Source organism: Mus musculus, chromosome Y (genome assembly GCF_000001635.26).
Source record: "Mus musculus strain C57BL/6J chromosome Y, GRCm38.p6 C57BL/6J".
NCBI lineage: Eukaryota > Metazoa > Chordata > Mammalia > Rodentia > Muridae > Mus > Mus musculus.
In genome coordinates, this window is record NC_000087.7 from 69276581 (window position 1) to 69291040 (window position 14460).

Below are 14460 nucleotides of genomic sequence, written 5' to 3' on the forward strand. Positions count from 1 at the left end.
GGAAGAAGCTCTTTGTTCTCTATAGCCAGCAAAAAGGCTTTTTGTTTCTATACTTTTCAACCAGAGATGCCTGCCTTCCTGTGCCAAGGACAAGGAGATAAAAATTTAGAAAGGACTCACGCCCCACTCCTGCCTTGTAAATTTCACCAAGAACATCAGGAAGAGAAGAACTCCCTTGCCCACATTTCCCAACTCCTCCCAACTCTCCTCCCAACTCCTCCCAATTCCCCAGCTAGCTGCTAAAAGCCCCTTACTGTCACAGCTCGGTGTCAAACTCCCCTGCCCTGCTAGGCAGAGTGACTTTGTCCTCAGCCAGCTAATAGTAAAACCTCTTGCAGTTTGCATCAGTTGTGGTTTTCTCTTGGGTCATTGGGGTGCTGGCCAGCTCATCCCGGGACTTGAGAGGAGGCCCAGCTTCTGAGGTCTTACATTTGGGGGCTTCTCCACCATGATTTGTGGCCTACCCCAATTCTCAGAGACCCTGCTTGGAGGTAGGATTCTATCTTTGTCTGTATCTTTGTCTCTATCTATTTCTATAACTTTCCTCTATCTTTGTCTCTATTTTTTTGTGCCAGCTCTGTTTGAATTCACTATTCTCCGTTTGCAGTTGTAAATGCTCGTGAGAGCAACGAACTCCCTTTTTCAGATGGAAAAGGGTTACTGACAGACATGTCAGGAGAAACCGGCTGCCACCCTTTGGGACATCCCAGGAGTTCTGAGGGAGTTCTAGGGATACCTGGAGATCTCCTATCAGTGTGCCAAGTGAGAGTGTGCTCACTCGGCTGTCTGTTTCTGTTACTGGGTGCCAAGTGAGTGTGTGCTTTCTTGGCCATCTTATTGGGGCCTGGTCTTGGTTATTGTAATCTTTTTTGTGTATATGTTTTTTTTTCCCTGTATGTGACTCTGATGATGGGACCGACTATTATCATGCCCCTTGGACTGACCCTTGATCACTCGACTGAAATTAAGACTAACATTCACATTCTCTCTGTGGATGTCTGAAATCGATTTTAGTGAACTTTCTGATCTACAGAATGGCCAGCTTTGATGATAGTTGGCCACTAGAGGGCACTCTTTGTTTGGTTCTGTTTTCAGCTCTTAAAGTTGTTTTACAGAGGGGACCAGGGTCTCAGCCAGATTACGTGCCATACATTCTCATCTAGAAAAATTTACCACAGGATCCCCCCTCTCCCATCCTGTTTAGAGCCTTGGGTTAAAAAGAATAATCCAGGCTCCCCAGTCCTGGCCCTCTGCCACCCAGAGGTGAAAAAAAAAGTTAAAACTGGCACAGGTTGAACTGCAGCCCTCGGTTTCTCCCAAGATCTATCCAGAGTTAGAAGAACCTCCAAAATGGCATAGCACCCCACCCCCATATTCCCAACTGGTCCCCTCCAAGAACTCTCAACAGGGTGCCACTAGATATTTGGGGAGGGACCAGTTGCTAAAGCCCAAGGCCAGCGAGCTCGAAGCCCAGAGTGACCAGATTCAACCATTGCACTGCCTTTATGTACTTATGACCCTCCTCCAGCAGGCCCCAGACAACTGCTGACCCTTCAGTAATAGCCCTTTTCCTCCTCTGAACTCTATAACTGGAAGGCTAATCACACCTCCCTTCTTTGAAAACCCCTCTAGCCTGCTAATCTAATGGAATCTCTCATATTCTCTCTTCAGCCTACTTGGGATGACTGTCAGCAGCTACTGATTCTTTCACCACAGAGGAGAAGGAGAGGATTCTGAGAGGAAAGAAAGAGCATGCTGGGGGCCAATTGACTACCAATAAAACTTCTGAATGAAATGGATGCAGCCTTCCCTCTGACATGTCCTGACAGGACTGACCATATGGAGCAATTGACAATTTTCTGCTGGGCTCTGATAATAGGACTGAAAGGAGCTGGCAGGTGCCCCACCAATTTGGCCAAGGTAAGAGAGATCCTACAAGAGAAAAAGGAGCCCCCAGCAGTGTTTTTAGAATACCTCTGAAAGGTATAGAGGTGTTACACTACCTTTGACCCTACTTCGGCGTGCCAGCAGGTGACAGGTGTCATGGCTTCCATTGGGCAGTATTCTTCTGACATTAGGAAAAGGTTACAGCGTCTAGAGAGTCCGAAAACATTATCTTTACAACATCTGTTTAAGGAGTCAGAGAAAGTGTACCATAAGAGAGAGAGTGACAAGTCAGCACCAGGGTATATTATGCTCTGAGTCTGCAGACACGCTTAAGGTCCCCAAAAGACCCTCAATGGGATCATAAGACCTCTGGTGAACGGAACACAACCTCTGCTCCAATCCAATCTCACAGGTTCTGAGACTGCATTAATTAGGGAAGCAGAAAAACTGGCCTGACAATGGTCACAAGTCCCTCTGGTCTGTGCCAGCACCTGGCCAACTTGTTGGACAGAGTCTGAGGACAGCCCCAAGGTCCTCACAGAAACATCCACGAGATCTTAAGGCCTTTGTGAATGGAAAACCACTTCTGCTCCAATCCTATCATGCAGGACCTGAGACTGCATTCATTAGGGAAGCAGATAAACCGGCCTGACCAGGGTCACAAGTGCCTTCCAATCCATTACAGCACCGGGCACCTTGGGGACAGAGTCTGTGGACAACCCAAAGGTCCCCACAGGACTCTCCATGGGATCTTAGTACCTCTAGTGAGTGGATTACAACATCTGCCAGGAGGAAGGTTCGAACACCAGATATCTGGGACCCTTCTCTGCAAGAGGAGATCTTGCCTGCAGAGAGTACTCTGAACACTCAAACTCAGGAGAAAACTAGTCTCCGAAGTCTGCTGATAGAGGCTAACATAATCACCTGACCATCGTTATAGCAACTATTAGAAAACAAAGAATTTAATTGGAGACTTTGTTACATTTTTCAGAAGATTGGTCAATCATCACGGGAGGTACCCCATCACTGGAGCAATAGAGAACTATTGATCCTTAGGCAAAGAGAGAGATTCCGCCATTGTATTGGCTTCTTGAAAACTCAAACTCATCCTTGTTGACACACCTATCCTCCAATGAAGCCACAACTTCTCGTATTCCTTCTAATCTTTAAACTCACTGCCACTTCCTGGTAATGAAATATTCATATATATGTGTCTATAGGGGATTTATTATTCAAACCACCACTTTTCCCATGGCTCGATCAGCTATTTTTTTTAAATATAACCTAAAGGGCTCCCATTTATTAAGGACTACTTATGAGCTTAGCCACAGTGATGGGCCCTCCCACATCAATCATTAGACTAGAAAATAACCCATAGACTTACCTAATGACTAAGTGATTGGAGATAGATGTTCAATTGTTCTCTCTTCTCAGGTAACTGTAGATTGTCAAGATGGGAAAAAAATAATGTTCCATCACAGTAATGTTTAACTTACTCCATAGCCTACACAAACATTACTCAACACCATCTATTGCATTCTGCCCCTGCATAGACACATTTCCATGTATGGCATAAGTGAAGGGTGACTACCTCCATCAGCAAGGATACTCAATAATATGTGACATGAACTGAATATTTCCTATAGCCTCACAACCCTCACATTCTACTGTGTGTTACACTTATTGGGGGACTTGCTAATCTGTCCAATATCCTGCCACCAAAGCTATGACAAAAAAAAATCCTCATCATAAAATCATTTAATGATTTTAACACATTTTCACCTCCGTTCCATTTTCCCATCATTTTCTGCTACTTCATATGATATTGCAATCTATTAAAATATAGTAGTGAATACAGCGAAAGGACCAGTGTGTGAAGCAGCAAATTTCTTTATTTCTCAGACAACAGATACACTGGCAGAATCTTCCAGGTACAACTGCTTGGTAACTTTGTGTCTAATGTTAGCATGATTCTTCCAGAAAAAAGCTTAAAGAATTAAACCATGGTTACTCTGGACCAGACAAGTCAGTATCACTAGTGAAAAACATTCATGTAAATCATTTTCATCACTGTTACAATGTGCCTTAGCAGCAAGGAAAACAGGTCCATGGTCACAAGAGTATGAAAGAGGCATCAAGGAGCACAGTTGTCCAACTTATTAGCAGCCAGTAAGCATCAACACAGGAAGCGATCAAAGACAATAAATACCTTCCAAGACATGTTCACAATGACCATGTTCCTTTACAAGTGCCTCACCCCTTCCATGCACACCCATCAATCAATTAACTCATTGATTAAAGCCCTCAGGGTCCAATCACTTTTCAGATTGTATATATTGTCCTACCTTTGAACATTGTACTTCGGAACAAAATCTTCATCAAAGACCCACGACTGACATTGCAAACCCATTTCACCACAGAATTCTTTATGTTACAAAATGTGATAGGATCTATCTGTCTCTTTAAGGGTATCTCTGTCTAGCAGTTACAAATCAGAACGTCCAGGCCAACAGAATCATCACCACCATGAGCTTTTTTTTTTTTTTTTTTAATATGAGTTCAAGAAGAAGGAAAATGCAATGCAAGTTAAGGGTCTTGATCCCCTATCCATCCATCTTAAAGCCATAGGGTGGACCCAGAAGTTTAGGTCAAAAGTGTAAATTTCACCTATACTACAAACAACTGTGATGATTTCTAGCCATCTCCAGTTTCAGTGTGGTATTTAGTCCCACCATCTACATCAAGGCATATTGCCTAATGTGAAATAATGCCAGCTGTTTATTGCAAAAACCACTATGTGTTGACTTGGATGTAAAATGAGACATCTATAATATAGATACTCTTGTACACGTACACATACTCACAGAAAGAGGCAAGAAGTAGAGGAGCTGAGTCTTAGGATCCCTCAATGAAGAGATAGTGGAAATCTTGTAAGGCAGAGAGGTCATTGAGACACTGTATGTCTCTATCTGCACAAAATCAGGCCAGTCTGCCTTCCATCAATGAGTTATAGGTTCTCACTATCCATCATCCCCATTTGAGAAGGTATGGACAGTTAATGAAAGATGGAGAGTCAGTTTTCATCAAAGGTATGCCCTTTGAAGGTTATAGGTTGGCCAGGCACTACTGGTAGCCCCATATCCAAGATTTTATGGGCAACACAATTGATTTGAATGGGTTTTATCAAAAGGGAGAAAAGGAGACATGAATTTGGAAGGAGGATTTAGGTGAAATGGATCTGGTTTTGGTTTGGGAGGAGTTATTAAGAGAACTGGAAAGTAAATTCCATCAAAATATATTGTATGAATTTCTCAAGTTATTAATGAATGTAGTTCTTAATATACAATATCTGTACTGAACCTATACAGACGACTTATATTTCCATCTCCTAAATAACAAACCCTTGTATAGCAGTTTCATTACATTAAGGGCAAAAGTAATCCAGAAATTATTTAAAATAAAGAAGGATCAGAGGTGATGGCCAAGGGGCAAATTCATGTGTGTGTTCATTTACTTACAACACCAGTGCTTAGGATTTTTTGGAGGGGCAGAGACAGGAAGATGACTGTGGCTTCCCGAAAGCCAGCCTCAATATTAGCTCAGCAGGAAACCCTATCAAAAGCAGATAAATTAGGGAGTGAAGGAGCAAATCATACTATGCCCTTCCCTAGCCTCTGAACTTACCTGTACAGATCTGTGTGCAGAAAAACATGAATATAATTAAAATATACAAGAGCTTATCTTGCATAGCTTATATGCAGTGTTTTGTTATCTTAGCCTAGAGTCCTGAGGACTTTATATCATTACAGTTCCTGAAGCAAACTCCCCAGATATAGCGGATGGGTATATCTTGTTACTATGCAAAGAGACCTCAGTTAAATGTGTGTGTCAGTGACTCCAAAACACCTTTCCTTCTCTACCTTCCTTTATATGGCACAGAACGACCTGTAAATAATTAAAATATGAAAACAAAGCTTTTTCACGAATTTAGGCTTGTGTTAAAATAATATTTATAACATTTTATTGAATGGAACAGAAATCTTCAGCTCCCAGAAGAAATACAGTGAATCCTGTAGGCTTCTGTTTTGTCCCATTATGAAAAAAATTAATTGCAAATCGACAGTTCCCACACTTTTAACTAAATCAGGAGGAAGGGATATGTTTCCATACAAATAAGTAATGCCAAAGTGATTAATCAAGTAGAAATGTGGCAGGGTTAGGATGCCTTTGGCTGATGTGACAATGATGACTGATTAGTCTCTTGTTATGCAAATAACCCTAACCTCTAAGAAAAGAAAAGTAATGATATAAAATATTCCAAGAAGTGGCATGGAAAATTATTACTTGATTACAATTTCTTTTACATACTTTATTAGTTTGAATAATTGTGGCTCACAGAAGATCAAATATTCAAAGGAGTTAGTTTTCCAGGTGGTGGGACGTTTAGAAAGAATTAGGATTTGTGTTTTCATTAAAAGTGATTTGGCACTGGGCTTGAAATATCAAACAACCATTGAAATATCAAAAACTCTCTCTCATTCTCTCTCTCTCTCTCTCTCTCTCTCTCTCTCTCTCTCTCTTTCTCTCTCTATTTCTCTCTCTCTCTCTTTCTCTCTCTATTTCTCTCTCTCTTTCTCTCTCTCTCTCTGTCACTCTCTCTCATTCTCTCTCATGTTTTAAGCCATTCATCAAGTGGTTGACATCTAGTATTAATCCATTGCGTGTTAATTATACACAGTAAGGCAATCAACATTTATGATATGGATGTGAAATGGTCCTTCTTGCTTTTTTTTTTTTTTTTTAGTTAACTCAACCTGGGAATATAGAACCTCAGATAAAGAACTGCCTCCATCACATTGGCCAGTTGCCACACCTTTAAGGAAGGATCTTTCTTGGATGGCTGTTGTTGAAGGGTCTAGCTCACTATGGGTAGTGTCATCATCTATGAAAAGGATATACAAAGTGTGGTGGTGACCGTGGAAGGGCCAGAAATTGATGTTTCTGGAAGAACTGAAGATCTATATGGCATGAAAAATTAAAGTGCCCGCTAATTTGTAAGTAAATTCCATACTTACCAGCATACAATATTTTGTCTACCCATATTTCAAAAGTAAAATTATCAAATATATTTCACCCTGTTTTACTGCATTTAATCTATGAAATTACTTGTAACCAGAAATACTGAAAAAATTTAAAGGCCTTTAAAACATGACTGGTTGATATTGGGTTTGTTTAACTTTATCACAACTTTGAAGGCAGGACCAAGAGCTAGATTGTCTTCTCATTTTACAAAGAATCCATGATTCAAGGTTGCAACTGGCTTCAATACAAGGTACTTAACACTGTAAAATTTCTGCTTTGTTTGAATAAAATAGTAATTGCTCTAACTTTGGGTTTTCATAAACAGAATTTTGATGTGCTATCCAGTGTGCTGCCTCAAAGAGTCTGGCACCATTTCTGACACTAAGAACAGTTGAAAGATAACCAGGGAAAGTTTGGAACAGGGAAAATAACCACCAAGGATGTTGGTGAATCAGAAACTGAAGGCTTTCACAGGAGGAAAATAATAACAAAAGCAAAACAAAGCAATCAACAAACAAATAAACAGAAACCCAACCACCAAAAAAATAAAAACAATACAAGAGTGATTTACTTGGGCAGAATGTGACTCAGGTCATCAGGACATTTCTGCAGGGATTTCATTTTGGATTTCAAAGAGGCCATATGAAAAGGTAAAGCCTAGATGGTTAATGTTTCTGAGCGTAATTAGGGAAGGAACCAGCATGAGTGGGGTTCTATGATGCGAGCTGAACTAGGTGATATCACAGAGCACTGGTCATAGATTGCACATCTATTCCACTTAGAGACACTAGAATCCCTAGACGGTGTGTCCACTATTTTCCCAGTGGTGTGTGAAAGGCAGGCCAGCTCCTGAACCCCAACTTGTTCCTCAAGCTTTTGTGCCCTGGTCTGTATCAAAAGACAGAATCTTGACGACTAAGACATTTTCTTTGGGTAAGAACATTTATGAAGTAACTGGGACCATCATAGCTATAGAAAGCTGAAAGTTTTCCCTCCCACACTGAGTAACTGTACATTCTAAATTCTCCCATGTTTGGGGCCAGGGGCATGGCTGATCCAGTTTAGTTGATCTCCTGAATTTATTATCCTTGCTAACGATATCTCCTTCAAAATTCCATCAAAATGCCAAAGCTCTTCTTTGTCCGTATGTATTTTAGAAAATGTTACTTCTAAATGGCTGATATTGGGCCTGGAGCGATGGCTCAGCAGTTAGGAGCACTGACTGCTCTTCCAGAGGTCATGAGTTCAAATCCCAACAACCACATGGTGGCTCACAACCATACTAATGAGATCTGACACCCTCTTCTGGAATGTCTGAGGACAGCTACAGTGTATTTAGATACAATAATAAAAGAAATCTTAAAAAAAAATGGCTGATATTGCCTGGACTTGTTGAGGCCGGAGTTGCAGTGGCATATAATCACCAAATAATCCTGAGTCTGGGTCAGGTAACACAATACAGAAGGCCAGTGTTGTGCTGTGTCCCTGGGATATTTGTGAATATTGCCACCTATTTGACAGCTTGCAGGTACAAGAGAGGGTAGGTAAGAACTCTGGCTCATTTTCTTTATTCTGTTCTCTCCTTGATCATTTTGGGTAAAAGGCATACCAACTTCCACATTGACATAGACATGCAAGGAGATGTTCCTCAGAAGAGGCAAATTAGCTCAGGGCTGAAGACATATTCATCTGAGTATGTTATTCTGAGCTGTGGAGAATTACTTGTTAATTTCCCTTTGATAATTTCCTTGTTTCCCTTATTTATTTGTTTGTTGTTGTTGTTGTTGTTATGTTTGTTTGTTTTTTCTTTGGATGGGTGTTTAATTTTACTTTGAGTGTGTTTGTGTGTAGCTTTGACTGTTAGGAAAATCACTTTGTAGAATAGACTAGCCTTTATCTCACTAAGTTTTGCCTCCCTCTGCCTCTTGAGTACAAGGATTAAAGACTTGGGTTACTACCATCTCCTATTAACTTCTGATTTGATTGTTTGTTTTGTTTTGTTTTGTTTGTTTTTCTTTTTTGTTTTTTGTTTGTTTTGTTTTGTTTTTGTTGGTTTTTTGTTTTAGTTGTTAATGTTGTAGCTGATTTGCAGACATTTTTCCTTTGTCTACCACTGGCTGCCCTGGAACTCACTTTGTAGACCAGGCTGGTCTCTAAGTCAGAAATCTGCCTGACCCTGCCTTCTAAAAGCTGGGATTAAATGAGTGTGCCACCATAGCTAGATTATGATCTACTTATTTTGATCAAATTAAGTTTAGAAGCCCAAACATGTTTAGCATAGCCTTCTTGACCTGCTCAAAATTTCCATTAGAGAAGAGCCTTGGTCCAGCATTCTCTCCAACCATACACCCATTGCCTTTTAGTAACTCATATATATGACAGTAGCAACAGCATTGTGTCTGGTTTAAACAGGCAATATCTTCAATCCAAGGCAATGGGCAAGTATATTTGAACACAGAATGATAGCCACAAGACATCTGCCTGGGTTTGGTATGGTATACCACAGCAAGGCTACAGCCATGTAGAAGAAAATACCTTTGAAGAGGCTTAGCATGTCCTCCCTCATGAAGAAGAGGAGGAGGAAGTCTTCTTCCAACACCCTGAGGAATATTGTCGGCTGCAGAATTTCTCATTGTTGGAAGGAAGGTAATGAGCCTGTCACCCAATGGAAGGCCATAGTTCTAGGTCAACTGCCAACAAACCCTTCTCTTTACTTGGTGAAGTATGATGGAATTGACGGCATCTATGGACAGGAGCTCTGCAGTGATGACAGGATTTTAAACCTTAAGGTTTTGCCTCCCATAGTAGTATTTCCTCAGGTGAGGGATGCCCACCTTGCCAGAGCCCTGGTTGGCAGAGCGGTACAACAAAAATTTGAGGGGAAAGATGGCTCTGAGGTCAACTGGAGGGGGATTGGTGCTAGCCCAGGTGCCAATCATGAAGGATTTGGTTTACATTACCTACAAGAAATATCCAGCTCTCTATGCTTATCAGCTCCTGGATGACTACAAGGAAGGTAACCTCCACATGATTCCAGACACTCCTCCGGCTGAGGAGAGATCAGGAGGTGACAGTGATGTGTTGATAGGTAACTGGGTGCAGTACACCAGAAAAGATGGTTCTAAAAAGTTCGGAAAGGTTGTTTACCAAGTTCTAGACAATCCTTTCGTGGACTTTATCAAGTTTCATGGTGACATCCATATCTATGTCTATACTATGGTGCCAAAGATTCTTGAAGTTGAAAAATCATAGAGTACAGAAATGTAAACATATAGGACTGGAAGAAAAAAAAAGTTTTTTTTTTCCTGTGTTAGCTATATAAGGGTCTTTGACAATCCCAGTATCTTTGCCAATAAAATGTATTTTGTTCTAAAAATGTAAATGTGTGACATGACATGCTGTGAGTGAACAATTTGCTGGAAGAGATGGCCTACAGTGGAAGGAACGTCAAATGAAGATGAAAGTTTCATTTCAGGCGGTGAACAGTACATACACCTAAAATCATACATGCTAAAATGAACAGCTTCTCTGGTCTGCATGAAGAATAAGGAAATGGAGATGGAACTTGGAGGAGCAGGGATGGCAGAAAAAGATGGATGTTTAGGAAGTAGGGGAGAAGGACAGGACATAGGTAGAACCTCTGATGTGAAGACTGAAGGAGAAACAAAAATTTTGGGAAAGTGGGACATTTAAAAGAAATGTGGCCTTGTTGCACATGTGAAACCCAGAAAACTGATTGAAATAGACTCAGAAATCAGAGAAAATCAGGTTTTCTTTGAATAATGACACTTAAAGAAACCTGTCTCACATTTTAAGATTTATTATCTTTACTTATGTGGGTGGGGATATGGCATGTGCTTTTGAGTACAGGTGAACACAGAGACATGCGTTGTCAGGTCCTCTGGAGCTGCCATTAAAGGTGATTATTTGCCATTGGATATGAAATCAAGAAACCAAATCCATTTTTCTTGTGGTGCAAAAGTGCTTGCTACCATTGATTCATCTCTCTAATCCCACAAAGATATCTTTTTTAAGAAATCCAAAATTCACATGCATAAAACAGACCAGATTGAAGATAAGAAAGTTCTAATTGATGGTGACCATTAAAAGTAATAAGTGACACACAAAGAGTAGAGGACACTGAGAGACAAATGAATTCTAAGTTGGAGTTCTCAAAAAGTTAAGCTGGAGACACAGAAAGAAGAGAAATTTTAAGGAAATAGTCAAACTTGGGCCATATCCACATTGGCTTCTTTGTTTTCTTAACAAATAGCCAGCCTGTCATTACAGATGGGTGTGTGTGTGTGTGTGTGTGTGTGTGTGTGTGTGTGTGTGTGTGTGTGTGTGTGTGTTTGTGAGTGTGTGTGTGTGTGTCCATTTTTACACAGGCAATCTAGACTAGTGAATGTTTATATTTATGAGACTCCCTAAATCATCACAGAAACCTTGATTTTGTGTAATCAGTTCCAAAAGTAAAGTAAAACAGAAAATGAATATGCTGTGAGATAATTTTGGGTTGGAATGGATCCTGAGTTCCTTCCGTGAGCACTCTTTCCCTGTGATGAATCCTGTGATCTTTTGCAGGTCTCCAATGAGATCCCCAGATAACCATAAAAAGCCCCACAGTGGCCTGTTCCACCTAGCTCTCCTCTAAACACATGACCCCCTACATACCTATGTATAACTTCAGCCTGTCTATAGCCTGGAAATTCTAGTCTTTTACTTATATGTGACCTCATTCTCAGAAAACACTGAAGGTGTAACCAATGCATATATGCTTACCTCTTTTCTATGCCAGTTGACATGGGTTTCAAATGTTATGAGTTTGCCCACTTTGTGGGTCACTTCCTGAGGAGCCTGTGTACTTCATGGAGGTCTGCCTGGGTTCCATCTATACTCTGAGAGGTTTTTTTTTTTTCTTTTTTGAGGCAGGAATGCCATGGACTCAGTCATTACAATTTTCCTCTCTAGAATAAGTTTGTATGCTTCAGCATTTGATAATAATCTCTATTGTTGATTAATTTTAATATCTGGGAGAGTTTCTGCAGTAACTGATTCTCTTAGGGATTAGTTGCTGTGAAAAGACACCATGTCAAAGGCCACTCATAAGAGACAACATTTCATTAGGGCTTTTCTACATTTCATTACACGTTCAGAGATTTACTCCACGATCATCAAGGCAGAAAATTTGGCACTGTCTAGGCAGACATGGTGGTGGAGAGGAAGTTTAGAATTATGCATCTTCATCCAAATGCTTCCAGGAAAAACTATGTATTCTGTATGCAGGGAGGGTCTCTTCCACACTGGTAGAGCTTTAAAGCCCCAAAATGATATGCTTCCTCCAGCAAGGCCCGACCTATTCCTACAAGGCCACACCTCCTCATAGACATAATACATTTAGAATGCCACACTGGTTTCATAACAATTGACAAGATCTAGGTTCTTCAAAGAGGAGGAGCCTCAGTTGAGAAGATGCCTCCACAAGATCCAGCTGTTAGGAAATTTCATAATTGGTGGGAGAGCACCCACTCCATTGTGGGTGTTGACATCCTTGTATTAGTAGTCCTGGGTTCTTTAAGAAAGCAAGCTAAGCAAGACTAGAGGAGCAAGACAATAAGCATCACCACACCATAGCCTCTGAATAAGCTCCTGGCTCCAGGATCCTTTGTTGTTTCAGTTTCTGTCCCAACTTCTTTGATAATTAACAACAATGTGGAAGTATAAGCTGAATAAAACCTTTGCTATGGAATTTGCTCTTTGGACATGGTGGATCCTTACAACAATAAACATAGTAAGACATTCATCAGAAAAATGTCTAACAGTGTCAATGCCACTTATCTTAAAACCACAAATAATAATGTGTAGACATTTTATTTTATTTAAAGGTAAGATATACTCGTGTACCTACCTGAGATGTAAATGTTCTAGTTTGCTTCTTTCTCACTATGTAGAATACTACAATCAAAAATTACTTGGAAATAGAAGGGTTATAGTCTATCACCGAGGAAGACAAAACAGGAAGTTGTATCAGTAACAGGAAAAAACTGCTTATTGGCTTGCCACTGTCTTAGTCACTCTTTTATTGATGTGAAGAGATACCATGGAGGCTTGCTTACATATTCAGAAGTTTGGTCATTCACCAAGGGAGGGATCCCAACACTGGAGCAATAGAGAACTATTGATCCTTAAGCAAAGAGAGAGATTCTGCCATTGCTTTGGCTTCTTGAAAACTCAAACCCATCCTTGTTGACACACCCACTTCCTCCAATAAAGCCACACCTTCTCTTATTCCTTCTAATCTTTAAACTCACTGCCACTTCCCAGTGACTAAGTATTCATATATATGTGTCTATAGAGAACTTTCTTATTCAAACTACCAATTTTCTATGGCTTGATCAGCTTTTATTATTTTAGTACAGTCTAAAAGGCTCCCAATTAAAATGACTACTGTTGAGCTTAGCCACAGTGGTGGGCCCTCCCACATCAATCATTACCCAAGAAAATATCCTATAGACTTACCTAATAACCAAGTGAATAGAGACAGATCTTCAATTGCTCTCTCTTCTCAGGTATCCGTTGATTGTCAAGATTGGGAAAAAATAAAGTCCCATCACAGGAATATTTTACTGACTCCACAACCTACCCAAACATTACTGAACAGCATTTCCTCCTCTCTGCCCCTTCATAGACCCACTTCCATGCATGGCATAAGTGAAGGATAACTTCTTTCATCAGCATTGATACTCAATAATAGGTGAAATGATGTGAATATGTCCTATAGCCACACAACCCCCCACATTCTACTGTGTGTTACACTTACTGGGGTACAACCCAATCTGTCCAATTTTCTGCCAACTCAGCTAGGAGAAAAAAAAATCTCCTCATCAATAGATCCAATGAATTTTACCTGATTTCTTTGTCCTGGGGCAACTCAGTGTTATCCCTTCATGCATATATTGGTGTCTTATTCATCTGTACTAAAACCACTACTATTAATAGATACATCACAGGAGATATGACAAATACCAACTCCCATGAGCAGCTGCACAGTTGGCCAAGCCTTTTCAGTGCTTTTTTGAAGTTTCCTTTGTATACTAAAAAATCAATTTATTTTTTTAAGTGTATAATTTAATGATTCTAACACATTTTCACCTCCATTCCATTTCCCCTCATTTTCTGCTTCTTCATATGATATTGCAATCTATTAAAATACAGTACTGAAGGCAGAGGGAGGATCAGTGTGGGAAGCTGCAAAGTTCTTTAATTCTAAAACAACAGATACACTGTCTGAATATTCCAGATACAACTTTTTGGTAACTTTGGGTCTACTGTTAGCATGAAATTTCTAGAAAAAAAAAACTTAAAGAATTAAGCCATGGTTCCTCTGGACCAGAGAGTTTAGTATCACTAATGAGTCATATTCATGTTAATCATTTTCATCACTGTTACAAGATGCCTAGCAACAAGGAAAACAGGTCCATGGTCACAAGA